We start from the raw sequence: 27,280 nt of genomic DNA, 5'->3' as shown, positions 1-27,280 counted from the left end.
TCTTCATCATTTACAGAAAGGCTACAGTGATGTCGTGGGAAGACAAATCGTCTCGACCCTGATTTTAACATAACACCAGCCACGGTTTGTCCAACTGCGTAACTCTCTGCTTTCTCCGGGCGTTTCCGCTATTCTCCTCTCGTCCACGCCCACCGCGAAGCGCCATTGGTTTACCGGTCTGTCATATACAGCTTGGTATGAGAGGTGCTAGAAAAGTCCGAGCAGTACTCCGCAACAACGTCTGTGTGTTGTTACACAGTAAAGTGAAGTAAAGATGCGGTTGTCTGGTGTGTCAGCGCAAGGTTCTTTCCAGCGGGTTAGAGTGACTGTCCCATGGTCCATGATAATAGGAACCTGTTACTGACAGCACCATGTCAAGGCTTGCAAGAACAGGGTGAAAACGGGGGAATTTCTCCCAGTTCAGCGCATCCACTGGGAAGTGAAGCTGAAGCTACAGTATGTGTGCGATGACGAAGGGACGCTACCTCTCCCTGGGCTTTGTGTTCCTTGTTTATTGCACAACATCTAAAGGTAAGGGTCCAAACAAGACATCTAATATATCCAAATAATTTGAGTATCATTTGTGTGTTTTTTTTTACTTGTCTCCAACATTGGGTCCAGTAACTTGACAGGTGCGGTTTCTTATTTGGGCACTTACACACCAGTTTCACATTGCTTGTGTTTTGCCAAGTTTCTCTAAATGAACCGAATGACTGCTTGAGTTGTACACTTTTTTTGCTCAAATATTAGTACCATATTAGTACCATTTGATAAGTAACACGAGTTATTTTTTGTCATCCCTTCGCTAGAAGGACATACGGTTTTGTCCTCATGATCTTTTGTTCAACAATCCGTATACTGTCTTCTCCCCGACTCCTCAAACAGTTTCTCAATATAGTAATTCGTTTTACCCGTACTATCTGTGTCTTATATTGAACTGGTTGAATTGCCTTTGCTTGACAGCAATATAATGTGCTGTGTGAGAAGCAACAGGCGCACGAATGATTATAATCATCGTCCGCTATCAATTTAGAGAGCAGTTAATGCAAAAGTAATTTACACACATGGTAAGTATGAATTAAAATGAATGCAAAATTAGAGCAAATGACTGGATGTTCATATAAGAAAGGCAAGGGTTACAACATCATCAAGTAATCAATCAGTCCTTCAAGTGCATGAGACATAATGCTTCCCCAGTAGGCCAGGGTTTCCCAAACTCAGTCCTGCCACCCCTGGGTGCACGTATTTTTTTTGCCCTAGCACTACACAACTGATTCAAACAACCAACTTATCAAGCTTTGATTATTTGAATCAGCTGTGTAGTGCTAGAAGGGGGGGGGGAAGAACTGTGTTTGGGAAACCCTGCAGTAGGCTAATTGGGATCTGTTCCTCCACATTGGGGTGCGATGGGCTACTGGGGATCTGTTCCTCCACATTGGGGTGCGATGGGCTACTGGGGATCTGTTCCTCCACATTGGGGTGCGATGGGCTACTGGGGATCTGTTCCTCCACATTGGGGTGCGATGGGCTACTGGGGATCTGTTCCTCCACATTGGGGTGCGATGGGCTACTGGGGATCTGTTAAGATGTGCTTCAGGTGTTGTGCACTAACTCCAGTTCTGCATTGGCTTGTCAGCTATTGCTTATTGAAAAGATTAAATGTCTTTATTCCTAGTGTAATGTAGGCATACATTGTGTTTTGATTCGCATTCCTGGTGGGGAAAAACAATTGAGTTGATATGAGATAATTTCGCTCAATGGCACAAAACCATAGACTACAGTAGTTGTGCTTGAATTATTTTGCAGCTTGGTCTGGAAAGCTAGTGGATGACTGGCTGTCTCAAATGGCATGCTTTTTTATATAGTGCACTAAAATGGCACCCTATTCCCTTTATCGTGCACTACATTTGACAAGGGCCCATAAAGGGAATTGGGTGCTGTTTGTGACTAAGCCTATGTATTTGGTAGAGGCCGACTTCAGTACCCTAATATGAAGAGACCTCCCTTCTTGCCTCTTCCAAACGTGTTTCACAATACTCTGATGGAGGTCAAAGCAGGTGTTGCACGCACATATCTTCACAAGGTTGATTCTATTAACCAACCAGCACCATCACGGTAGCCTTTGAAGCACTCGGACCTTACCCCTCCCCCCGGTGCCACCACTCAACAGATTTAAGCTCTTAAGGATCAATGGAGTTGTGGAACAGCGCTATTCACCACAAACTAAAATCACACGAGGGGGTCATGAACGGAGGTTTTGCCTGTACAACACTACTCTAAGCACGCTGCCCTGGGGAAACTTTAAAAAGGATTCACAATTCCAATCTTGCCTCATCACACGCAAGGATAAGATAGTGTTCTGATCTCCATCTGTCAGGGCTGAAGTAGGCTACATACAATATGATTTCATATGTGAATCAGATAATATGAAATCAGCATGCTATATAGAACAATGAAGCGACAGTATAATATATATTATTATCCTATATACCATGCTGATTTCATGTGGACTACAGCCACGTTTTAATAAATGTTGTAACGCTCCTTTGAAAATGTATTTTATTTGTGATTCTATGTTTGCAAGTCCATTAGCATGGGATTGATCAGGGGTCTTGCCTGATCAGCATGGAGAATGGTGTGTTTTGGTGAAGATTGTGAAAACGATGTGTTCAATAGATAATCATGATCGTATGAATGATGATGTTTATCCATTTCTGGATACATAAGCTATATAGGTATAGATAGATGTCACTTGCCATGATGAGGATTGATTGGTAACTGTCGAAGAATGATTCAGAGATCAGCAGATTTGACATTGTAACGAGTTGGTGATGGCTGGATACCATGCTGACCATAAATCACGTTGGCATCATTATCAAAGTGAGATTTAATCTCAGAGGTGTATTATTAGGTCACATCCCAAATCACACCCCTTTCCCTCTAGTCATGGATGAATGAAGGACGGGCAAATTAACTAACCAAGAAGTCTTACATTCATTTTCATTGAATTAGTGTGCAACAAAGCACAGTATTGTGTTTCCAATTCAATTATGGAATATACAGTCAGGTTCAACATTATTGGCACACTTGATTAAAAGATGAGATTATAAATTAAAACAAATAGTAATTACTTGTTAATGACTTTGTCTGAGAAATGGTATGTATGTATAATCTACCTCATTCATTTAGAATGGATTATTTAATGTCACCTGAAACATGATTTATGTGTATCCTTTAGGTTAGAAGTGAGTACTCTTTAGCTGTTAATATTACGCTAGCCTAGTTATTGCAATGAAGACTGGATAAGAAGGTTGTCTGGTACATCACAATCTCTGCATTATTCTGTGCATCCGTATCATCCCTTGGCTCTGAGTCAATAGTCTGTGCAGAACCAACCGGCCATGCAGCGATGTGAATGCATTTATTTGATCCTCCTCCTCCAGAGGTGTGTTTTAAAACATAGTGTCTTTAGGAAAGTATTCACACGCCTTGGCTTTTTCCACATTTTGTTGCCGGAATGTAATATTTATTACATTTAGGTTTTGTGTCACTAATCTGGATAGAATACCCCAGTGGAATGATATTTGTAGAAAATGTAATTTAAAAAAAATGAAAAGTTGAAATGTCTTGAGTCAAGTATTCAACCCCTTTGTTATGGCAAGCCTGAAATAAGTTCAGGAGTACAAATGTGCTTAAACATATCACATAATAAATTGGAAGGATTCATTCTGTGTGAAATAATAGTGGTTAACCAGGTGTTTTTAATGACTACCCCTTCTTTGTATCCCACACATACAATATTTGTAAGTTCCCTCAATCGAGTAGGGAATTTCAAACACAGATTCAACTACAAAGTCCAGGGAGGTTTTTAAATGCCTCACAAAGAAGGGCACCGATTTGGTAGATGTGTGTGTAAAAAATATATATATAAAAAAAGCATATGCTGAATATCCCTTTGAGCATGGTGAAGTTATTAAATCGGCTTTGGATGGTGTATCAATACACCCAGTCACTACAAAGATACAAGCGTCCTTCCTAACTTGGTTGCCAGAAAGGAAGGAAACTGTCAAGGGATTTCACCATGAGGCCAATGGTGACTTTAAAACAGTTACAGAGTTTAATGGCTGTGATAGGAGACAATTGAGGATGGATCAACAACATTGTAGTTACTCCACAATACAAACCTAAATGACAGTGAAATGAATGAAGCCTGTAAAGAATACAAATATTTTCCAAAACATGCATCCTGTTTGCAACACAGCAAACAGGATGCATAAGTTATACTACAAAAAATGTGGCAAAGCAATTAACTTTGTTCTGAATACACAGCATTATGTTTTGGGCAAACCCAACACAACACTGAGTACCACTCTTCATATTTTCAAGCATGGTGGTGGCTGCATCGTGTTCTGGGTATGCTTGTCATCGGCAAGGACTAGGGAGTTTTTTTATGTTAAAAAGAAAAGGAATACAGCTAAGCACAGGCAAAATCATACAGGTATATGTGGTTGTCTTCTTTCCAACAGATACTGGGAGACGAATTCATTTTCAGCAGGACAATAACCTAAAACACAAGCCAAATCTGCACTGGAGTTGCTTACCAAGACAACATTGAATGTTCCTGAGTGGCTTTCTAGCAATGATCAAAATGGCATTCTAGCAATGATCAACAACCAACTTGACAGAGCTTTAAAAAGAATAATGGGCAAATATTGTACCATACTGGTCTTGGAGACTTCCCCAAAAAGACTCACAGCTGTAATCGCTGCCAAAAGTGTTACTAACATGTGTACCAAATGGCACCCTATTCACTTTATAGTGCGCTACTTTTAAACAAAGCCAATAGGGTTCTGGTCAAAAGTAGTGCACTATAAAGGCAATAGGGTACCATTTGGTACACAACCACGGTTGGGTCATGCAAGACCTGTAGACTGGATGCCTGAGCATCCAGCAGGACTGTAGAGCTGACAGCAATCACTGTGTTCGAGAGAACAGCACAATGTACAGTGCCTTCAGAAAGTATTCACACCCCTTAACCTTTTTCAAATGTTGTTGTCTTCCAAAGTGGGATTAAAATGTATTTATTTGTAATTTTTGGGCAATGATCTACACAAAATACTCTAAAACATTTCTAAAAAATAAAACACATATATTTTGGTTAAATAAGTATTCACCCCCCTAAGACATTACATGTTAGTAACACTTTTGGCAGCGCTTATAGCTGTGAGTCTTTGGGTAAGTCTCCAAGAGCTTTGCAATAAACATTTGACATGGAGACTCTTCAAATTGCTTTATAGACCAGTTCACCTGTGAACGAGGGTGCTGATTGTGCCTCTCTCTTTTCGCTGCCCTGAATATGATTGACACAGTTGGACCAATATCCGACACACACACAAAAAAAGGAAAAATTAAGACATTGGTCTGAAATTGCCTCTACTTTTATTTTTTGTAGAATATTTATGTTTTTATTCAGCAGTGTAGCCGGGCATTGATGAAAAGAGACGAAGGTCAAATCTGTTGTTTTCACTCTGAGATAGTAGGGGGCTGTGATATTTCCAACTGCCATTCTGTTCTAGAATGAATCATCAGAATCTGGCTGTCAGCGTGTGCAGTTCAGTGCCCAGAATTACATTTAAATGAAACCAAATTTCTGTACATTCAGAAGTGATAAACAGTGATGATGGTGGTAATAAACACATAGCCCCCTTGCTCTATTGGACCAGCTAGCTAGCAGCTACTGCCTGGGGTTGCTGTTTAGGCGCTTATTTTATGACTCATGTCTTTCTTTCCGTGCATCAAGATGATTAAATACAAGAATACATGCATCCACTTCAATTGATGAATTATTTTCTTTGTATGAGCGTACAGTACAGCCATATAAGTGTGTCTACTACTCTCACCCCTATGCATGATTATCCTGCTCTAATATAGCTATTTGGCTTGAAAAGAAAGTGTTTTCGGTGGACAACTAACTTAAATTACATCCCAGATGGTGTGACTGAGTGATGAGCTCTTTATCTCACTCTCACTGACAACTTGGGAAATTCCGGAGGAAAATCAATGTAGGCATTGGTCCCCCCCAACAGCATTGTTTTGAATTCCATTCTCCAATTCTAATGTCATGATGGGCTCATCTATAATAAAGGATGCTGAAGTTTTTTCATTCTTTATCGGAGGTAGGGGAGAGCAATCAGGACAGGGTGAGGTGGCCCTCTCGGTCGCAGTGCTAAATCATGTACAATGCACAGAGAATACGTTCATCCATCTCAGTCAACACATTCAATCGGTGCCTTCTGCGGTGGTCTTGACCAGCAACACCTCTTCATTCTAGAAACAGGTGTGCGTCCCAAATGGCAGCCTATTTCCTTTTATAGTGCATGACTTTTGACCAGGGCCCATTGACCAGGGTCTACTATGGATTGGAGAGCAGCTTTTATAAGTGTATCTATCTACAAAACCTTTCCTGGATGCTGTTGCAGTATAACAGAACGAAGAGCTTGACTTCCAGGAAGTGTTTGACAGTATGTAGTGTTAACAGACAGTGACAGTATGGGGATGAGAGCGGAGCATCATGGAGAAGGACAGATACTTGATGACTGGTAGGGGGAATACTTTCTGGGGAGCTTGAGAAATGTGGCCCATCTTGGGAATAATTAAAGCATGGTCTGGTTGTGCTTGCAGTTTGTAACCTTGTGCTTGTGTGACATCTTTACGTCATGCAGTACAGACCCTGCAGCGTTGGCTCTGTGGACGAGATGATGGTCTTTGTTTATGTCTCTCTGCCCAAGCCCATCTGTCCAAGCCCCAGTTATCTTCTCTGTGTAGTGAGAAATAGTTACTGGTAAATTGAGTTGTGTGTCATAGTATAAGAGAGAAAAAAACATTTGGCAAAGTGTTGTATTATACTGAACATAAATATAAACACAACAATTTCAAAGATTCTGCGAAGTTACAGTTCGTACAAGGAAATCAATCAATTGAAATACATTAATTAGGCCCTAAACTATGGATATCACATGACTGGGAATACAGATACCTTTAAAAAATGGGCATCACAATGGGCCTCTCATCACTGTATCTCTGTGCTTTCAAATTGTCATAGATAAAATGCAATTGTGGTCATTGTCTGTAGCTTATGCATGCCAATACCATAACCCCCACTGCTACCATGGGGCACTCTGTTCATAACTTTGCCCAACCGACGCCATAAACGTGGAATGTGTTTGAGGCCGGTTGGACGAACTGCAAAATTCTCTATAACGGCTTATGGTAGAGAAATGAACATTCAATTATCTGGACATTCCTGCAGACAGCATTTGTGTGACAACTGTACATTTTAGTGGCCTTTTATTGTCCCTAGCACAAGATGCACCTGTGTAGTAATCATGCTGTTTTTTTCAGCATCTTGATATGCCACAACTGTCAGGTATTATCAGGTATTATCTTGGCAAATAATAAATGCTCACTAAGAGGGATGTAAACCAGTTTTGCACACAATTTGAGACAAGTAAGCCATTTTGTGCGTATGGAACATTTCTGAAACATGTAAGCAACACTTTACATGTTGCGTTTATATTTTTGTTCAGTGTAGTTCTAAAACGACATTCAACACAAGTTATAAGTGGGGGTTTAGCCTACTAGTTTATCCGTAGCCTTTAAATAAATTATATTTAGAAAAACATTTTAGTGTGAATTTAACTGCGTCCACAGAATCACAAAGTTGTTCCCTTTATGACATGCATATTTTTCTTGTGAAATAATCCTACTTTGTACAAAAGTAATTAGTTCAAGGCAGCCATGCTTAACACAGGGTACCCTAGTACCTATTTGCCAATCTTCCTTGGTCAACGTACTAATTAATACCATTGCCTAATTTGTGTGGATTATTTATGTCCATTCAGAAAGTTACCTGTGGGGTTACAATTTTGAATTAGGCAGCACAATTCTGATCTTTGTTTTCACTAATAGGTGTTTTGGCCAGTCAGATCAGCTCTGAAAAACATCTGATGGAAAAAGATCTGATGTGATTGGTCAAAAGACCAGTTTTTTACAAGGCAAAATCCAAATGCAGACACAGGAGGCAGATGGTTGGAGTCTTACAATGTTTATTAATCCAAAGGGAGAATGGTCGTGGACAGGCAAGAAGGTCAACACCAGATCAGAGTCCAGGAGACAGGCTCATGATCAAGGCAGGCAGAATGGTCAGGCAGGCGGGTACAAAATCCAGAAACAGGCAAGGGTCAAAACTGGGAGGACTAGAAAAAGGACAATGCAAAAAGCAGGAGAACGGGAAAAATGCTGGTTGACTTGGAAACATACAAGACGAACTGGCACAGAGGGACAGGAAACACAGGATTAAATACACTGGGGAAAATAAGCGACAACTGGAGGGGATGGAAACAATCACAAGGACAGGTAAAACAGATCAGGGCGTGACAGATTTGGGCTGCCTGTGTAAACACAGCCTTAGGGTGAAATTATTCAAGTTCAAAATGAGGCATAGTTAAAATTGTAACCCCACAGGTAAATTATTTGATATACAACATAGTATATGAGTGGTTTCAGGTTTTAGCTTCAAGATACAGCATTTTTTTCAGTTAAATATTGCGTCTTGATTATGCCAACTTCATCTGCAAAAATAAACAGAACTGGTCAGTTTTTAACACATTTTAAATGCTCTGTTCATTTTTACTGCCTTTTGTCACCAACTGCGTTGCAATCTTTTAGTCCATGTCTTTGTGAGAAAAAGAGTAGGTGATCTGATGATCTCTGCGTGTGTGGTTTCCACTGTGAAGCATGGAGGAGGAGGTGTGATGGGGTGCTTTGCTGCTGACACTGATTTATTTAGAATTCAAGGCACACTTATCCAGCATGGCTACCACAGCATTCTGCAGCGGTACGCCATCCCATCTGGTTTGCGCTTAGTGGGACTATCATTTGTCTGGCATGAGTTGGACCGCAGAGTGAAGAAAAAGCAGCCAACATGTGCATAGTATATGTGAGAACTCATTAAAGACTGTTGGAAAAGCATTCCAGTTGAAGCTGGCTGAGAGAATGCCAGGAGTGTGCAAAGCTGTCATCAAGGCAAAGGGTGGCTACTTTGAAGAATCTCAAATATAAATAATTTAGATTTGTTTAACACTTTTTTGTTGTTGGTTACGACATGATTCCATTTCACCGTTTTGATGTCTTCACTATTATTCTACGATGTAGAAAATAGTACAAATTGAAAAAAACTTGAATGAGTATGTGTGTCCAAACTTTTGACTGGTACTGTATATATCTTATTTTGAGTGATATTTTAAAACTAATAGACCAAGGCCTTTCAAGGAGAGAAGCATCGATCGATCCTCTTGCTTTCTGAGTGGCTATAAAATAAGCTACAGCATTGCCAATGAACTGGTGGGGAAGTTTGTATGACAAGTGTGACAAGTAGCTCTGATATGATCTAATCACATTGGGTAAATTGACTAAATTAATAAATTGCTGCACTTATACATTGCAAACATAAACGGGCAAATACATTTCATTTATTCACACAACGAACCCACAGACCTGTCAGTGGCAGTGTCCCAGATAACAATTTCTATTGTTCAACAGCTTATTTTCGCCCACGAAAAGACACAGAAATCTAACCTGTTCCGAAGAAATATTTGACAGACTGCGACAAGATGATATTTTGCAAAGGGTGCGAACTGCGTCATAAACAAGATGTGCTCGTATTTATTTTAAGTATATAAATAACGGACTTGGTGAGAGGGCCTTTTAGCTACATATGATTTTGGAATAGTTTGCTAATGTGAATCTTTTGGGTGATTTATGGATTACTAATTATGCTTTTATCAGAATTGCTACAGCTATGTTTTCCTTCTACATTTAGAGGGGAAATCATTTTGTTCGACTCATTTGCCATTGCGTTTGTTTTCAATAGCACAAGTGTCTACCATATTGATTTGACCATGTTGTCTAAATACGGAGGCACACACACACACACACGCTCGTTTAATTGTCATGCACATAATGTGTTTCTTGTACCTAAGAACAAAAGATTGCTGATTGGAGAGGTTGAAAGTGGTCCATTTACCAGAAATTCACAGAAATAGAAAATTAACCAGATACAAAGGTCCTCTCAAGGGCTCACTTCAATCCACCATGCAACGTAGTATTTACACTGTAGCATATAACCCATGTGTTTTCGGAACAAGCCATGGGTGGGGTCAGTATCAAAGGCTACTGTGCAAACACCGCTAAGGCAGGTCTCTGACTGAATCTGGCCATAAGCCTCCATGTAGTTACAGGTGTGTCTGTTACAAAGAGAGCTCTTTTATTTAGTCAAAGAGAATTCAATATTATTATTGAAAAAACATGTCATGTTGATTTATGGGTGCATTGCTGAAATCTATATTTGACTATCTCAAACAAATGGTATTTTGATAGAGTGGGGTTCCTCAGTAAATATCTGTATAAAATCACAGGACGGCCTACCACAGTGTTGTTTCTATTCTATTGAGTTGGATGACCTAAAGCTATTTTATAGTTTTTTTGGCATTAATACAACAGCTCAGTAGGGGGTAGGGAATAACATAGTGTAAGGTTCATCTTGTCACGCCTTGGTCATTGTATCTTGTGTTTTTGTTATATGTTTGGGTAGGCCAGGGTGTGACATGGGTTTATATGTTGTATTTCGTATTGGGGTTTGTATTAATTAGGAGTGTGTATTAGTAGGGGTGTGTCTAGTTAGGCTTGGCTGCCTGAGGCGATTCCTAATTGGAGTCAGCTGATTCTCGTTGTCTTGGAGTGGGAACCGTATTTATGCAGCCTGAGTGCGCGTTGTATTTCGTGGGCGATTGTACCTGTCTTAGTGTTAGTCACCAGATAGGCTGTATTAGTTTCATTCGTTTGTTGTTTTCTTCTTCGTTATTTCATGTACTGTATTAGCTTCATTAAAAGTCATGAGTAACCTACACGCTGCATTTCGGTCTGACTTTCTACAAACAACAGACGAAGATCATTACACATCTATGTTAATTAACCTCTGGGGGTAGGGAGTAACATAGTGTAAGATTCATCTATGTTAATTGTCCTCTGTTTTCTATTCTGTTCACAGTAATGATTTTCAATGAGCAAGAAACCTAAAGGTTTCACATGGTGTTAATATTTGGATATTTTATATAGGGGGCACTGAAATTTGTAGTTCAAGTGCAGCGAGCAAGACTTCACCCTTCAGTGAGGATGGACAGTGTCACTGAAATAATAGAGATTCTGCTGAGCTAAGCAGTGAGCTGGTTCCAATGGCAACCTATTACGTACCTAATGTAGTACACAGTCCCCATCATCAGTCAGACTACCAGTGTCCATCCAAAATGGCACCATATTACCTAAAGAGTGCACTACTTTTGATCTAAGCCCTATGGACCCTGGTCAAAAGTAGTGCACTACATAAGAAATAGATTGCCATTCCGGACACAGCCAGTGTGCCTTTAATCTTGCCCTAGCTGCATGGCCAGTCCCAGTGACCACCACAAGTCAGCCTGATGGTCTTTCACTGTTTCATAAGCCTCCTCATCTGAGGCCCATGGGTCGGCTGTTCAAACATGTCCTCTGTTGATCCATAGGGCGAATTCAGTGGGAGAGAACAGGGCAGAACAGTGCTGTAGGACAAGTTGTGATATAAATAATTGAGACACAGCCATAATACACTCCATCCTGGTGGACCAAACAGTTTCTGTGTTCGGCCCATGGTAGCTATTGATCCACCTTATTGGATTAGTGCTTCTATAATATGTGATGCACGTCACTGTGCTGCTTAAGTGTCACTTTCTGTCTCACACATCCGATACACATGGTTATTTGATCAATGCAGCTGATATTCATTTTGATAAGTGAAGTGTTTCTTATTTAAATTATACTTGAAGAGCCTTCCATTATTAGTTAGTTATACAATATCTACTACCAGGTTTTGATTAATGTGGAAGTATGAAGATTGATGCATAGCTGAGCACTATGTTATTCATATAGAACCAAATCCCAGGTTGCCCCTATATCCTTTTGGTTTCTCATGGATTTTGTCTCAGTTTTATGTCAACTGTTGAATTAATTTTAATATTACTATGTTTTATAGCAGGGTTCCCCAACTTCCCCAAGTCATTTTCTTCATTGTTGGACATAAGACTCTAAAAACACCAGGAAATCAGCTCAAAGTTATTTTATTTTAAGAAATCTGTTCCCAAATATTCCCATGCATAATAGAGAGATGCGAGATCGAGAGACCAATGTGAGCAAAGTTTGAAATGATTATGTTTTAGTCAAACATATCTGTTTGGGCTTCTTACGGTCAATTTGCAGTCTACAAATGTTCCAGCCCCCCTCAACCCTCTTGATTGTAAAACTTTTCCTGACTTGCAATTTCTTGACTGCTTATCTGTTTTCTGGTTTATCTCCTTGTGGCAGCCTGTTTCCCCCCCTTACCTGCCTTATCCTCCTTTTCATATAAAATCACTTGAACTGAATTGACGAATGATCAGAGTAGGCCTCAAGGGTGCTGGCTACAATGCAACGAAGAGTAAACACATTTGAAAACTGTCACGCGGGTGGAGGCATCAGCCATCAGTTTACAAGTAGCAGAGACGGTTTGCGCATATTTCAAGCCAGGGTTTTGGACAGGATAATGAGGCAGACAGTATACCTGGTGAAGACTTGAGACAGCTGCTGTTAACTCCTCACCGCTTCTCAGCCATATGTCAACAACAACATGATACAACACCTGAAGAAATCTCTCACTGATGATGCCATGGTTGTTGTTTAGAGGGATCTCGCTCTTATTATTGAGAATGTCTCGGAGAGAACTGATGCGTTTGTCTGTAACGCTAGTACTGTACCTATAAGCGGACCCTTTTCTGTTGTTTCTCGTACTCTTTTGTTTGATTTTGCAGTCCAGTTATCATTCAATGTAGTTATAGGTCTATTTTTGGTAGGTATTTTAATGAGCATGTGTAGGAGGTGAATAACAGTATACTTTGATCTGTGGTGGTGTTCATTGATTTTCCTCAGACTCACGGGTTCCTGGTAGCATGGCCTATATGACCTGAAACAGCATTTATGAAAACTCCATTGTACTCCAAGCTGAGTAAATGTTGGATTGCTATTGCCCTGAAGGCATCTTCTTGTTTTTCCCTTTAAAAGACAGTTTTTGTTCTGAAACATTTCTTGAGGGTCGGCTCCGTAGTGGATTCCACAAACCTCACATTTCAGATCATGTTGTATTCATCTCGCCCTTTCAGGTCACACTGCAGCTTTGTTGGTTTTATTCTGTACCCACGCTCCACACGCCAAAATCATATGTTGTTTGAAGCTGTAATGAACATTGTATAGAAATATTCTCATTTCAAAATTGTATCTGACTGAGTTATACTTGTCCTTTGCGTGCCCATGAAGTAGCTACGTGTCCACCGTTGGCTCGAGGCAGGAAGCATCCAAGCTCACAGTGATTTAATGTCATGTTCTTAATGGAAGGACACATTGAGATAAGAGCCAGCTTCTATTTTATCCTGTCTTATATCCCAAGGCATGAGAAACCCATCCACTTCCTCCCTGAAAGCAAACTATCCCTCATGGAGGGGGAAGAAATCACCTCTTAACAGTAAAAGGCTTTTAACTTCACCCCTCTTGCAAAGCCAAGAATACACCCTGCCATGTTCTGATCTGAGGACATAGACCCTGATGCTGTAGCCTAACTATACTGTATGAATTCATCAGTGCTGGTGCCATTTATGTAATGAACATGTCAACATAAATGACGTAGTCGTATGATCAACAGGCCATGATGTTTGTGTAAATAGAGCTAGCTATCAATAAGGTCTTATTAATTTTAAATAAAGCATAATTAATGCAAGATTTGTTTTGCATTCTAACTCCCAACTGGTGATGAATCGGCACTCTGTGATATATTTACACAGCCGCTCTGATTTTAGCTAACAAGTTATGTTGGAGCGGCGCACTGCTGCACATTTCACTGCGTAAATACAAACTGGATCCAGACATTTATTGAATATTACAAAGGAACATTAATATGCGAAGATGGCGGAATGAGGGGGAACAAAATCTCTAAATTTTCTTAGCTGATATACCCTGACAATAGTGTTGTTACTTAGAAAAGGTTGCCTGCAGGGCAGACTATACATTGTCAGATATTTTGGTTGATCCATTGGCAATGGATGTTATCATATACCAGTTGTACAGTAGTTATAATCATGTGTTGTACAATATAAGTCTACATTGAGGTATAAGTACATATACAATGACTGTTAAAAAAAAAAGACTAGTCCATCACCTTGAGGAATAAATAGTCCTCGGGGTGGGATGTGAAACAGAATGGTAATTGCAGACAATGGAGGAAAGCACAGGGACCAGTGTAGAAATTTGCAGCACTTCAATGGTCTTCCAGATTCATCTTCAGTTCTGCTTTGACTGTCTGTCGGCCACAGGGGAAAATGAAAGAAAATGAACACACTCCAATAATTAAATTAAATGGAATAAGACTGGTATTACCTCTTTCATTTTAATCTTTAAATTCAAGTCTTTAGCTTCTACTCCTATGCATTTATCGCATGAACATTGTAGATAAAAAGTGACTAACATTTGGATACAAACGATCAAAAGTGATGGATCAGTGGTTTTACTTTTGGACCAGTGTACCTACAGTATGTGTTCATGGAAACCCAACACATACCCTTGGCAGCAGTCTCTGTGCTCTGTGATGTATGAATATGAAATGTCTTATATTGTTTTCTTGTATGGTGTAGAATCACAGTGAGATTTTATCTCCATCTCTTCATACAAATTCCAACTGAAAGAAAATGTAAATCTCCATCATACAATGGAGGTAATATCATAAACATTCATATCATTCTTATAAGCCCCCCCATTATTTTAATAGAAGCGAGGTCTTCCAGCACTGCTCTATAATGGCTGGGAAGTCAGTAATGATAGTAAAAGCTTCACTGTGATTGGTGAAGAGTACTACTGCTGGGATGCAATGTCCCTCCACTACGCTATCCACATTTGGTGAAACTTTTTTCTGCTTCTCACGCCCTATTCCCTTATTCTTTTGTCACCCTATTCCCTATGTAGTGCACTACTTTTGACCTGGGTACATAGGGTTACCATTTCTATTAAATTGATAGGGGTCAACATTGTCTGTAGTTAAGTGTGGAAATGTGATGTTCTTGATCCAATCACTAGCTGCAATATCCTCAACTCATCTTGGTTCCTTACCTTTCACAAATCTAATTTTATTTGTCACAATCTTCATGAACATGAAGTGTGGACTAACAGTGAGATGCTTACTTACGGGCTCTTCGCAACAATATGAGAGAGGAAAAAATGTAAATAATAGAAAAATAATAATAAAGGAATAAATACACAATGAGTAATGATAACTTGGCTATACAGTGCCTTCGGAAAGTATTCAAACCCCTTGACTTTTTCCACATTTTGTTACGTTACAGCCTTATTCTAAAATGAATTAGATGTTCCTCAGCAATATACACACAATACCCCACAATGACAACATTAAAACAGGTTTCTGGAAATGTTTGCTAATTTATTAAAAAATACAATGCTGAAATAACTGATTTACATAAGTAGTCAGACCCTTTGTTATGAGACTAGAAATTGAGCTCAGGTGCATCCTGTTTCCATTGATCATCCTTGAGATGTTTCTAAAACTTGATTGGAGTCCACCTGTGGTAAATTCAATTGATTGAACATTATTTGGAATGGCACACACCTGTCTATATAAGTTCCCGCAGTTAACAGTGCATGTCAGAACATAAACCAAGCTATGCGGTCGAAGGAATTGTCTGTAGAGCTTAGAGCCAGGATTGTGTCGGCACAGATCTGGGAAAGGGTACCAAAAGATTTCTGCAGCATTGAAGTTCCCAAAGCACACAGTGGCCTCCATCATTCTTAAATGGAAGAAGTTCGGAACCACCAAGACTCTTCCTAGAGCTGGCTGCCTGGCCAAACTGAGCAATCGGCGGAGAAGGGCCTTGGTCAGAGAGGTGACCAAGAACACGATGGTCACTCTGACAGAGCTCTAAAGTTCCTCTGTGGAGATGGTTGTCCTTTTGGATGGTTCTCCCATCTCTGCAGCACTCCACCAATCAGGCCTTTATGGTAAAGTGGCCAGATGGAGCCACTCCTCAGTAAAAAGGCACATAACAGCCGCTTGGAGTTTTCCAAAAGGCACCTAAATACTCTCAGACCATGAGAAACAAGATTCTCTGACGCTTTGGCCTGAATGCCAAGCGTCACGTCTGGAGGAAACATCCCTACGGTGAAGTATGGTGATGGCAGCATCATGCTGTGGGGATGTTTTTCAGCAGCAGGGACTGGGAGACTCGTCAGGATCGAGGGAAAGATGAACGGAGCACCTAGAGATCCTTAATGAAAACCTGCTCACTACCTCAGACTGGGAGTGAAGGTTCACTTTCCAATAGGACAACAACCCTAAGTCTCTAAATTTCCTTGAGTGACCCAGCCAGACCCCGGACTTGAACCAGATAAAACATCTCTGGAGAGACCTGAAAATAGCTGTGCAGCGATGCTCCCCATCCAACCTGACAGAGCTTGAGAGGATCTGCAGAGAAGAATGGGAAGAACTCCCCAAATACAGGTGTGCCAAGCTTGTAGCGTCATACCCAAGAAGGCTCGAGGCTGTAATCGCTGCCAAAGGTGCTTCAAAAAAGTACTGAGTAAAGGGTCTGAATACTTATGTAAACATTATGTTTTTTAATTTATAAATTAGCAAACATCTTTAAAAGCCTGTTTTTTGATTTGAGTGTAGATAAAATGTTGTTGTTTTTAAATATATTTTGTATTTGTAGTTGTTTTTTAAAATTCTATTTTAGAATAAGGCTGTAATGTAACAAAATGTAGAAATAGTGAAGGGGTCTGATTACTTTCCAAATGCACTGTATACGTCCATACATATTTTGGACTCTGACATTGCTTGTTCTGATATTTTGGGGATTTGTGTGTTTTGTATTGTTAGGTATACTGCACTGTTGGAGCTAGGAACACCTGCACCTGCGATAATATCTGCTAACTATGCGTACGCCAGTGGTAGTCAGTGCCATTTAAGATGAGGGAGGATGATTTTTTTGTATTTTTTTTGTTTTTTGCCTGGCTTCTTTCTATTACAGCATATTGGATGACTGTCATTTCCCTGTACCCATCATGAGGTTTCTACAACCAAGCCTATGAAAAGTTTACAATGTAGAGAATTTTGAGTAAAGCATGTGACACATTCAATCTCCTTGCACTCTTGCCGGCATCTAGCTGATCTAGGGAATAATCATTAATAAAACAAATGCAAATGTTGGGTCTATTAGACAAATGTAGGTATTTTTATCCACGTTTCAATCTCTTACGTTTAAGAAATGTTTTTCAACAGAATCGGCGGAATGAATACAGCCCTGATCACACGCAAACATAGCATACACATAAAAACAGCGTGATCACTTTGCTTGTTCTGTATATATAATTACTTCTCGCAACTGTCTATGCGCTCTCCTCTCACCTTTTCCTTTGCTTGTGGACTTCAGAGCACAACACATCAGCTGTCTGTGACCAGGCGAAAAAACCTTTTCAAGCCAAACCTTTATATCATTACCACTATAGCCACAACACACAGCCTACATCGTTCTCACTTTATGGTCAACATAGCTATTAGAACCAACTCGTTAGTAAACCCGCTACGCTAGCGTCAATCATGTAGTACCGTAAGAAAGAAGTTATGCAGTTGCAGAGGTGGGCCCTGGTGGCAATACGTTAATAGCACCAAAAGCTGACCTTGACTTGGAAGCATTCCAGTATTGCTCGCTCTCTCTCCCCTCAAATTTGGAAGAAATTAATTTGTTAAATTATTGTCTTTCTCTCTCTCTCTTTGAGTCAAGTACTCACTACATTTGTGACTAATTTCAGGAAACTAGAAGCATGTCACGCGTCACTACTTCACAGGAGCGCTATTTTAACGTAAACGTGTTTTTTCTCAGTGCGTTTTTTGGCAGAAAATGTCCTGTGCCTTAATAACTTGTATGCCATCAGAAAATATGAATACAATTATTAAAATACAAGCCTAGTTGGTTTAGCCATGGAGGAAGACAGCAACCTTCCCACTAGCCATGATTGGCTGAGATAATGGCTGGGCTGGACATGCCGAGAGATGAGTTTGGATTGGTCTGACATGTAATACTCTTCTGTCTATAACGTGAGCTGGTAAGTATGTGTAGGTAATCCTTCCTAACATGGCTTTTTGAAAGATATCACATAGTATAACTGCATAAGTGTTGCTCTCCACTTTCTGTAGGACAGAGTTTTGAAATAAGTGGAATTAGAGTATGATAGCTAAGAAAATGCTGGCGTTTGATTGCAAATATGCAGACTGAGCCGAAAAGAGAACACAGAAGGCTCTGGATTACATCTTCAAACTAAGAGCAACCATGGCATCCGTGACAGAGCGGGAGAAGCGTCCATCCATGTATACAGGTAAGAGAGTCTAGCTAGCTACATTTTCAAATATGACACATTTCTAATTTTGTCATTATGTCGTTTTCATTTCAAGTTAGTGTACTGTTAGCTATCTGGCTAACTAGCTAACGTTATGTGCATGATCTGTGTAGTAATATTATTCATATCTCAGATCCATTTTCATAGCTAGATAACATTAGGCTATAACTAGCAAACATTGAACCTGGTTGGTTAGCTACCAGCAGATTCGTGCAAAGTAGTAACGTTATGAGTTGGTCATTATTTAACTAGCTACATTTAAAAAATAAAAAATCTCCACTATGCAAGTAACTATTACAATAGTATGTTTATGATGTTACTGCGACAACTGTCGATAGACATAGCCAGAGCGAATTCACTAGCTATCTACTCCGATTTTCAGAGCACTCTCGTTTGAAAAAACACCTGTTGAATATGGACGGTGTCCTTAAACGTTGGCAAAATAAGCATCATTAAATTGTTGCCGGCATCACAGTTGCATTCACCAATGCTCTGGATAACATAAAAACAGCCCGACCATCTCTGCTAGGGCAAATAAAATGGTCAGAGTGAGCTGTTCTCTCATTTGTGTCTGGATGTAGCTAGCAAGCTAGCCAACGTTAGCCAAGTTAGCTTGGGTTCTTGACTGCTGTTGTTAGGTTAGAACACTCGGATCAACCCTTCTTTTCGGCCACAGAGTCCAGTGTGCGCTCCGAAAGCGAAACGCTCTGGCCGTTCATAAATCTAAATCTGACAACGCTCTGAGTTTACAAATGCCAAGAGCACACTATGGCATAACAGATTAACCTCCAAACGAGCTTCAATGCCATACAACACTCCTTCCGTTGCCTCCAGCTGCTCTTAAACGCTAGTAAAACCAAATTCATGCTTTTCAACCGTTCGCTGCCTGCACCCGCATGCCTGACCAGCATCACCACCCTGGATGGTTCCGACCTTGAATATGTGGACATCTATAAGTACCTAGGTGTCTGGCTAGACTGTAAACTCTCCTTCCAGACTCATATCAAACATCTCCAATCGAAAATCAAATCAAATCAAGAGTCGGCTTTCTATTCCGCAACAAAGCCTCCTTCACGCAAGCCGCCAAACTTACCCTAGTAAAACTTACTATCCTACTGATCCTCGACTTCGGCGATGTCATCTACAAAATTGCTTCCAACACTCTACTCAGCAAACTGGATGCAGTTTATCACAGTGCCATCCGTTTTGTCACTAAAGCACCTTATACCACCCAACACTGCGACTTGTATGCTCTAGTCGGCTGGCCCTCGCTACATATTCGTCGCCAGACCCACTGGCTCCAGGTCATCTACAAGTCCATGCTAGGTAAAGCTCCACCTTATCTCAGTTCACTGGTCACGATGGCAACACCCATCCGCAGCACGCGCTCCAGCAGGTGTATCTCACTGATCATCCCTAAAGCCAACACCTCATTTGGCCGCCTTTCATTCCAGTTCTCTGCTGCCTGTGACTGGAACGAATTGCAAAAATCGCCTACCTCCTCATGCCTTTTGCACACAATGTATATAGACTCCCCCTTTTTTTTCTACTGTGTTATTGACTTGTTAATTTTTTACTCCATGTGTAACTCTGTGTTGTCTGTTCACACTGCTATGCTTTATCTTGGCCAGGTCGCAGTTGCAAATGTGAACTTGTTCTCAACTAGCCTACCTGGTTAAATAAAGGTGAAATAAATAAAAAAAAAAAAAATTGAATGTTCACAATGTAAAAAAACACCATTTCAAATTTTGCTACATAAGATCGAATCGAGTCGGTCAGTCACATTTTATGCACTGCAGTGTTAGTTAGCTGTAGCTTATGCTTTCAGTACTAGATTCATTCTCTGATGTTTTGATTGGGTGGACATGTTATTTCATGCTGCAAGAGCTCTGATAGGTTGGAGGACGTCCTCCGGAAGTTGTCATAATTACTGTGTAAGTCTATGGAAGGTGGTGAGAACTATAACTTTAATACAAAACCTAGGAGGCTCAATGTACCCAGAGGGGGACAGAAGCTAGTTGTCCACCAGCTACACCATGGTGCTACCCTATAGACTGCTGTTGAGGCTACTGTAGACCTTCATTGCAAAACAGTGTGTTTTAATAAATTATTTGGTGACAAATATATTTAGTATAGTTTTCTCTGAAAAGGCTAACTTTTTTTGATGTTTCACTATTTTATGAAATTCACTGGATGGTCCCCCCCTCCTCTGAGGAGGAGCGTCCACTGGTGTACCTAAGACCTTGATTCCTGACATGCAAAAAAATGTGGGACTATCTACAGTGGAGGTTTGAGTGGATTTTCCTTTAAGGTTTATATTATAATTAAATGACATCTTCATTAACAGTTTTATTTGATCATGATTTACTTTTGACTGGAGATGGATACCCTAGTGACATTGTTACTACATCACATTCATGAAGTAATACACAAGTAGTACAGTGCGTTTGGAAAGTATTCAGACCCCTTGACTTTTTCCACATTTTTGTTACGTTACAGCCTTATTCAAAAATGAAAAAAATATATATATATTCTTCAGTCTACACACAATACCCTATAAGGACAAAGCAATTTTTGCAAACTGAAATTATATTTACATAAGTATTAAGACCCTTTACTCAGTACTTTGTTGAAGCACCTTGGCAGCGTTTACAGCCTCAAGTCTTCTTGGGTATGACGCTGCAAGCTTGGCACACCTGTATTTTAAGGGTTTTTCTATTCTTCTCTGCAGATCCTCTCAAGCTCAGGTTGGATGGGGAGCATCGCTGCACAGCGATTTTCAGAACTCTCCAGAGATGTTCGCCACTCAAGGACATTCAGAGACTCGTCTCTAAGCCACTCCTGTATTGTCTTGGCTGTGTGCTTAGGTTCGTCGTCCTGTTGGAAGGTGAACCTTCACCCCGAGTCTGAGGTCCTGACCGCTCTGGAGCAGGTTTTCACCAAGGACCTCTCTGTACTTTGCATTATTTATCTTTCCCTCGATCCTGACTAGTCTCCCAGTCCCTGCCGCTGATAAACATCCCCACAGCATGATTCTGCCACTACCATGCTTCACCATAGGGATGGTACCAGGTTTCCTCCAGACTCTTTGGCATTCAGGCCAAAGAGTTCAACAGGGGTTTCATCAGACTAGAGTATCTTGTTTCTCATGATCTGAGAATCCTTTAGGTGCTTTTTTAGCAAACTCCAAGCGGGCTGTCATGTGCCTTTTACTGAGGAGTGGCTTCCGTCTGGCCACTCTACCATGAAGGCCTGATTGGTGGAATGTTGCAGAGATGGTTTTCCTTCTGGAAGGTTCTCCCGTCTCCACAGAGGAACTCTGGAGCTCTTTCAGAGTGACTATCGGGTTCTTGGTCACCTCCCTGACCAAGGCCCTTCTCCCCCGATTGATCAATTAGGCCTGGCAGCCAGCTGTAGGAAGTGTCTTGGTGTTTTTTTATTTAATCCATTCTAGAATTAGGCTGTAACATAACAACGTTTTAGTACTTTCCGAATGTACTGTACATCAGAAAGAAGATTGGGAGAAATTTAGCAATAGTTCTGTAATTGGAATGCCTAAACTCACTTGAGTCCACAGCCTTGTAGCAACGACAGTCCAAAGTAGGGTTGGGGATTGCCAGGGATGATTTGATATTATCACTATACTTTGGTGCGATAATAATTGCGATTTTCACCACTCCATATGCATTGTGATTCAATACTGTGATTTTATTACGATTCAATGGTCCAAACATAGTTCACCATATGTCTGACGCAGAGGGACAAGAGGGAGCCTTGAGAAAACAAGTTTTGATCAGTCGTGGACATAACAGTGCTGAAAACACATTGGCTCCTTTTTTAAAAAAGAAGATGGAGAAAGTTTTGGTGCAGGTACAGCCAACGAGTGCAAAAATAATATCCTGATTTGTAAATGTATCAATATTTTTTTTAATCACTAGTCCAAAGTGGCTCTGCGGTTTTGAACTCTATAGAACGCTGAAGAAGTTCAACCTTGAAATGCTAGTTTAGTTCTAGGATAGTCATTATTAAATGTTTATATTCAATCAGGCAAATATGAATACCTTGACCATATTTAGTGGATTTTACAGTAGATTTGCATTCAGTGTGTGTGTGTGTGTGTGTGTGTGTGTGTGTGTGTGTGTGTGTGTGTGTGTGTGTGTGTGTGTGTGTGTGTGTGTGTGTGTGTGTGTGTGTGTGTGTGTGTGTGTGTGTGTAGCATAGAAAGGAAAGTGCAATATTAAATGTAATTGTTTTGAATTGTTGACTTGTGACAATTTGATAAATGACATTTCCCACGGTAGCTGTGAACAGGGGTGGTATTAGACTTTTCTAAATGTAGATTGTTCTCAGTCAAAGGCCTCTCTTAAAGGCCATGTTTGTCATAATCAGTTTATTTTCTTGCGAATGTACTGAACCATACTTACTGAAAAAGATGGAATCATAAATGTCAACGTTAGAACTGTGTGAATCCTCTATGTTCCAAAGAGATCTCATGCTTCTCTCTTTTGGTTGGATTCGAGGAAGTAGTAATTGCTTTTCAGTATCAGCTTGGTTGGGATCCAAAGCAAATGTAAATACAATCAAATGAGATTCTGATAGTGGCATGAGACACAGGAGGTGAAAAGTAATACGAAGAAATGATATCACTGGGGAGAACAAAGTGTGGTGATTAGATTTATTTCCACCAGCCTATTACTAGAGCACTGGGGGAAAACGAGGGAGCGCTGAGCTTTCTGTTTTTGCAGCAGGCAACAGGCCGTTAAGACTCCAGTCGGTCTCCATTTTTATTCATTGTGTGTCAGAAAAATAGCCTGCTTCACCACTGTCCTAGGAGAATTCTGGTATGATTTGAGCCCAATTCATTTGTGTGCAGGGAGGTCTTTTTGTGCGTATGCGTTTGAATCCCGTCTGTCCTCAAATATCGAAATGCATTGCCTGTAGAAATTGAAAACTGTTACAACTATCACAATAAATTACCCTATTTTCCCCCCATGATCAAATCCACCGTGTTGTGTGCACTGGTTGGAGGGTATGGAATTGTATACTGATACGCGTGTGCCTTCAGGACCTTTTCTATACTTTGTATTCATACCCCACTGAAATGGTTCCTATTGAAAAGTGACTGTGCATGTGTTTAGCCTAAATTCTAAGGCTAAATATATTATTTTATTGTTTAGAGAATTGAACAGCTGTCAGTGTCACTGTGTTCCCCTGAATGTCTAGACAACCTGCATACCCCAACCATGATCATCTCTATAAAGGGAGGTGAGGTGATTGAATTGAACACAATAAACAAGCAACGTCATCTGTTGTTGATATTTCGATGGACCCCACAGAATTCACTTTGCACATCATGCAGGATAGGCCGACTATAGCCTAAAGATATGACCGTTGTATAACAACGTAATCATAACAGGTCTTGTTCTAACATGGCAACAGCATTGTTAATGAGTTTTAGATGCACCAACAAGGTGAAAAGAGACAGCTGAGATAGATTGAGCCATCAATATTAACATGTTTCCCATGCAATGTGTACTATATATCCCCTCTGACCCTCTTCACCCCCATCCTTCTTGTGTTTTGGTTTTAGCAGGGGGTCTGTAAAGTGCAGTAGGTCAACAAAATAAAATTACTATGCAAATACATTTCAATGTATGCATCTTCCTGCGCTCGAGTGATATTTCATTCATTTATTTGTCTTTTGTCTTATTTACTCTTATTTACTTGCACTTTTGCAGTTATTGAATCTGCACTCGTAAGATGTTTCTGTGACATTATTCTTCTGACAGCGGAGAGGTTTGCTGCTGGTTGCCACAGAAACTAGTGTATTTCACTTTATTGTTGTCAAGATGAAGTTGATTATAAGGAGTAATACGGCTGTTACCTTCCAGCTGTCTAAATGAATCATCCCTCTCACATCTCATCAGTCACTCACTCACAGATTGACACCCAGATCAGAAACAATTAGATGTAATTTATTTGTCACGTTCTGACCTTTATTTCCTTTGTTTTGTCGTTATTTAGTATGGTCAGGGCGTGAGTTGGGGTGGGCAGTCTATGTTTGTTTTTCTATGATTTTGGGATTTCTATGTTTCGGCCTAGTATCAAATCAAATCAAATTTTATTTGTCACATACACATGGTTAGCAGATGTTAGTGCGAGTGTAGCGAAATGCATTAGTTGTCTCTGATTGAGAATCATACTTAGGTAGCCTGGGTTTCACTGTTCGTTTGTGGGTGATTGTCTCTGTTAGTTGCTTGTGTCAGCACAGTTCTTGTGATAGCTTCACCTTCGTTATTTGTTTTTGTACAGTTTACTTCGTGTTTTTCGTCATCTATTAAATGATGCATTCACACCACCCTGCGCTTTGGTCCGCTTCTAACGACGATCGTGACAGAATCACCCACCAACCAAGGACCAAGCGGCGTGGTGACAGGCAGTGGCAGCAGGAGCAGCGCAAGGAGGAATGGACATGCGAGGACGAGTTGGACGGTAAAGGACCATGGGCACAGCCAGGAGAATATCGCCGCCCCAAGGAAGAGCTGGAGGCACTGAAGGCGGAGAGGCGCTGGTATGAGGAGGCAGCACGGCGGCGCGGATGGAAGCCCGAGAGTCAGCCCCCAAAATGTATTGGGGGAGGCACACAGGAAGTGTGGCGAAGCCAGGTAGGAGACCTGCGCCAACTTCCTGTGCTTACTGGAGGGCGAGACCGGGCAGGCACCGTGTTATGCTGTGGAGCGCACGGTGTCCCCAGTGCGGCTGCATAGCCCGGTGCGGTACATACCAGCTCCTTGCATCGGCCGGGCTAGAGTGGGCATCGGGCCAGGTGCCATGAAGCCGTCTCTACGCATCTGGTCTCCAGTGCATCTCCTTGGGCCGGCGTACATGGCACCAGCCTTACGCATGGTGTCCCCGGTTCGCCAGCACAGCCCAGTGCGGGCTATTCCACCTCGCCGCACTGGCAGTGCAACCGGGAGCATTCAACCAGGTACAGTTGGGCAGGCTCGGTGCTCAAGAGCTCCAGTGCGCCTGCACGGTCCGGTCTATCTAGTACCACCTCCAAGCACCAGCCTTCTGGTGGCAGCCCCCCGCACCAGGCTGTCTCTCCGTCTCATCCCTGCAGGTTCTCCCGCCTGTCCAGCGCTGCCGGAGCCTCCCGCCTGTCCGGCGGTGCCGGAATCTCCCCTCCCGTCCGTCCGGCGCTGCCGTCAATTCGGGACCCATTTCCATTTCTAGGGTTATAATTAATGGACATTTTTGTAGTGGTTGATATTTTTTGTAAGGGAAAGCCTTCGTTATGCACTACTGGTTTTACATTTCCTGCATGAAAGTAAAATTCTCCTGTAACAGGGTAAACAAATTAAGATCCTACATATGTACAGGGAGCTTGACAGGCAGATATGATGGATTCCCTTCCATTATCAGGGTCTGCTTCTCTAGCCCAACGGCATGTGGGACACAGCCAGCGTGACATTTATTAATCTGCTGCAGATAATTCCTAATAAAACAGCAGACTGTTCCAGCTAGGCTCCCCTACGCTGAGCTGCTGCAGTGTGAGATCTTCAGGAATGGCACCCTGCGTGTAACATGATGCATTACCATGCCAACTCTCCCTCTAATCCTGACAGGGAACTAGTATTAACTAGAGGGCAACTGATTAATCGGCAAGGCCAATTTAATTAGGGCCGATTTCAAGTTTTCATAACATTCGGTGATCGGCACATTTGGACGCCTTTTATTGCCGATTACATTGCACTCCACGAGGAGACTGCATGGCATGTAGACCACCTATTACGTGAGTGCAGCAAGGAGCCAAGGTAAGTTGCTAGCTAGCATTAAACTTATCTTATAAAAAACAATCAATCTTAACATAATCACAAGTTGACTACACAAGGTTGATGATATTACTAGTTTAGCTAGCTTGTCCTGCGTTGAAAATAATCAATATCATCGAATCACAGTCTACTTCGCCAAACGGGTGATGATTTAACAAGCGCATTCGCGAAAAAGGCACCGTCGTTGCACCAATGTACCTAACCATAAACATCAATGCCTTTCTTAAAATAAATACACAAGTATATTTTTTTAAACCTGCATATTTAGTTCAAAGAAATGCATGTTAGCAGGCAATATTAACTAGGGAATTTGTGTCACTTCTCTTGCGTTCTGTGCAAGCAGAGTCAGGGTATATGCAGCAGTTTGGCCCACCTGGCCCGGTGCGAACTGTGTGAAGTCCATACCTTCTTAACAAAGACTGTTATTAATTTGCCAGAATTTTACATGATTATGACATAACATTGCAGATTGCACAATGTAACAGCAATATTTAGATGTATGGATGCCACCCATTCAATAAAATACGGAACGGTTCCTTATTTCACTGAAAGAATAAACGTTTTGTTTTTGAAGTGATCATTTCCGGATTTGACCATATTAATGACCTAAGGCTCATATTTCTGTGTCTTTATTATATTATAATTAAGTCTATGATTTGATATTTGATAGAGCAGTCTGACTGAGTGGTGGTAGGCAGCAGTAGGATCGTAAGCATTCATTCTAACAGCGCTTTCCTGAGTTTGCCAGCAGCTCTTCGCAATGCTTGAAACACAGCGCTGTTTATGACTTCAAGCCTGTCAACTCCCGAAATTAGGCTGGCAATACTATAGTGCCTATAAGAACATCCAATAGTCAAAGGTATATGAATTACAAA

The 27,280-nt window shown here is 41.0% G+C and overlaps 1 pseudogene; it reads left to right on the top strand.

Moving 5' to 3' along the window:
- The first annotated feature begins 244 nt into the window (after positions 1-244).
- LOC124036511 overlaps positions 245-27,280 on the top strand; it is a 262,702-nt pseudogene continuing 235,666 nt past the window's right edge.

The sequence above is a fragment of the Oncorhynchus gorbuscha genome, linkage group LG05, assembly GCF_021184085.1.
Source record: "Oncorhynchus gorbuscha isolate QuinsamMale2020 ecotype Even-year linkage group LG05, OgorEven_v1.0, whole genome shotgun sequence".
Lineage (NCBI taxonomy): Eukaryota > Metazoa > Chordata > Actinopteri > Salmoniformes > Salmonidae > Oncorhynchus > Oncorhynchus gorbuscha.
The sequence above is the reverse complement of the archived record's forward strand: the minus strand, read 5'-3'. Positions and strand labels throughout refer to the sequence as shown.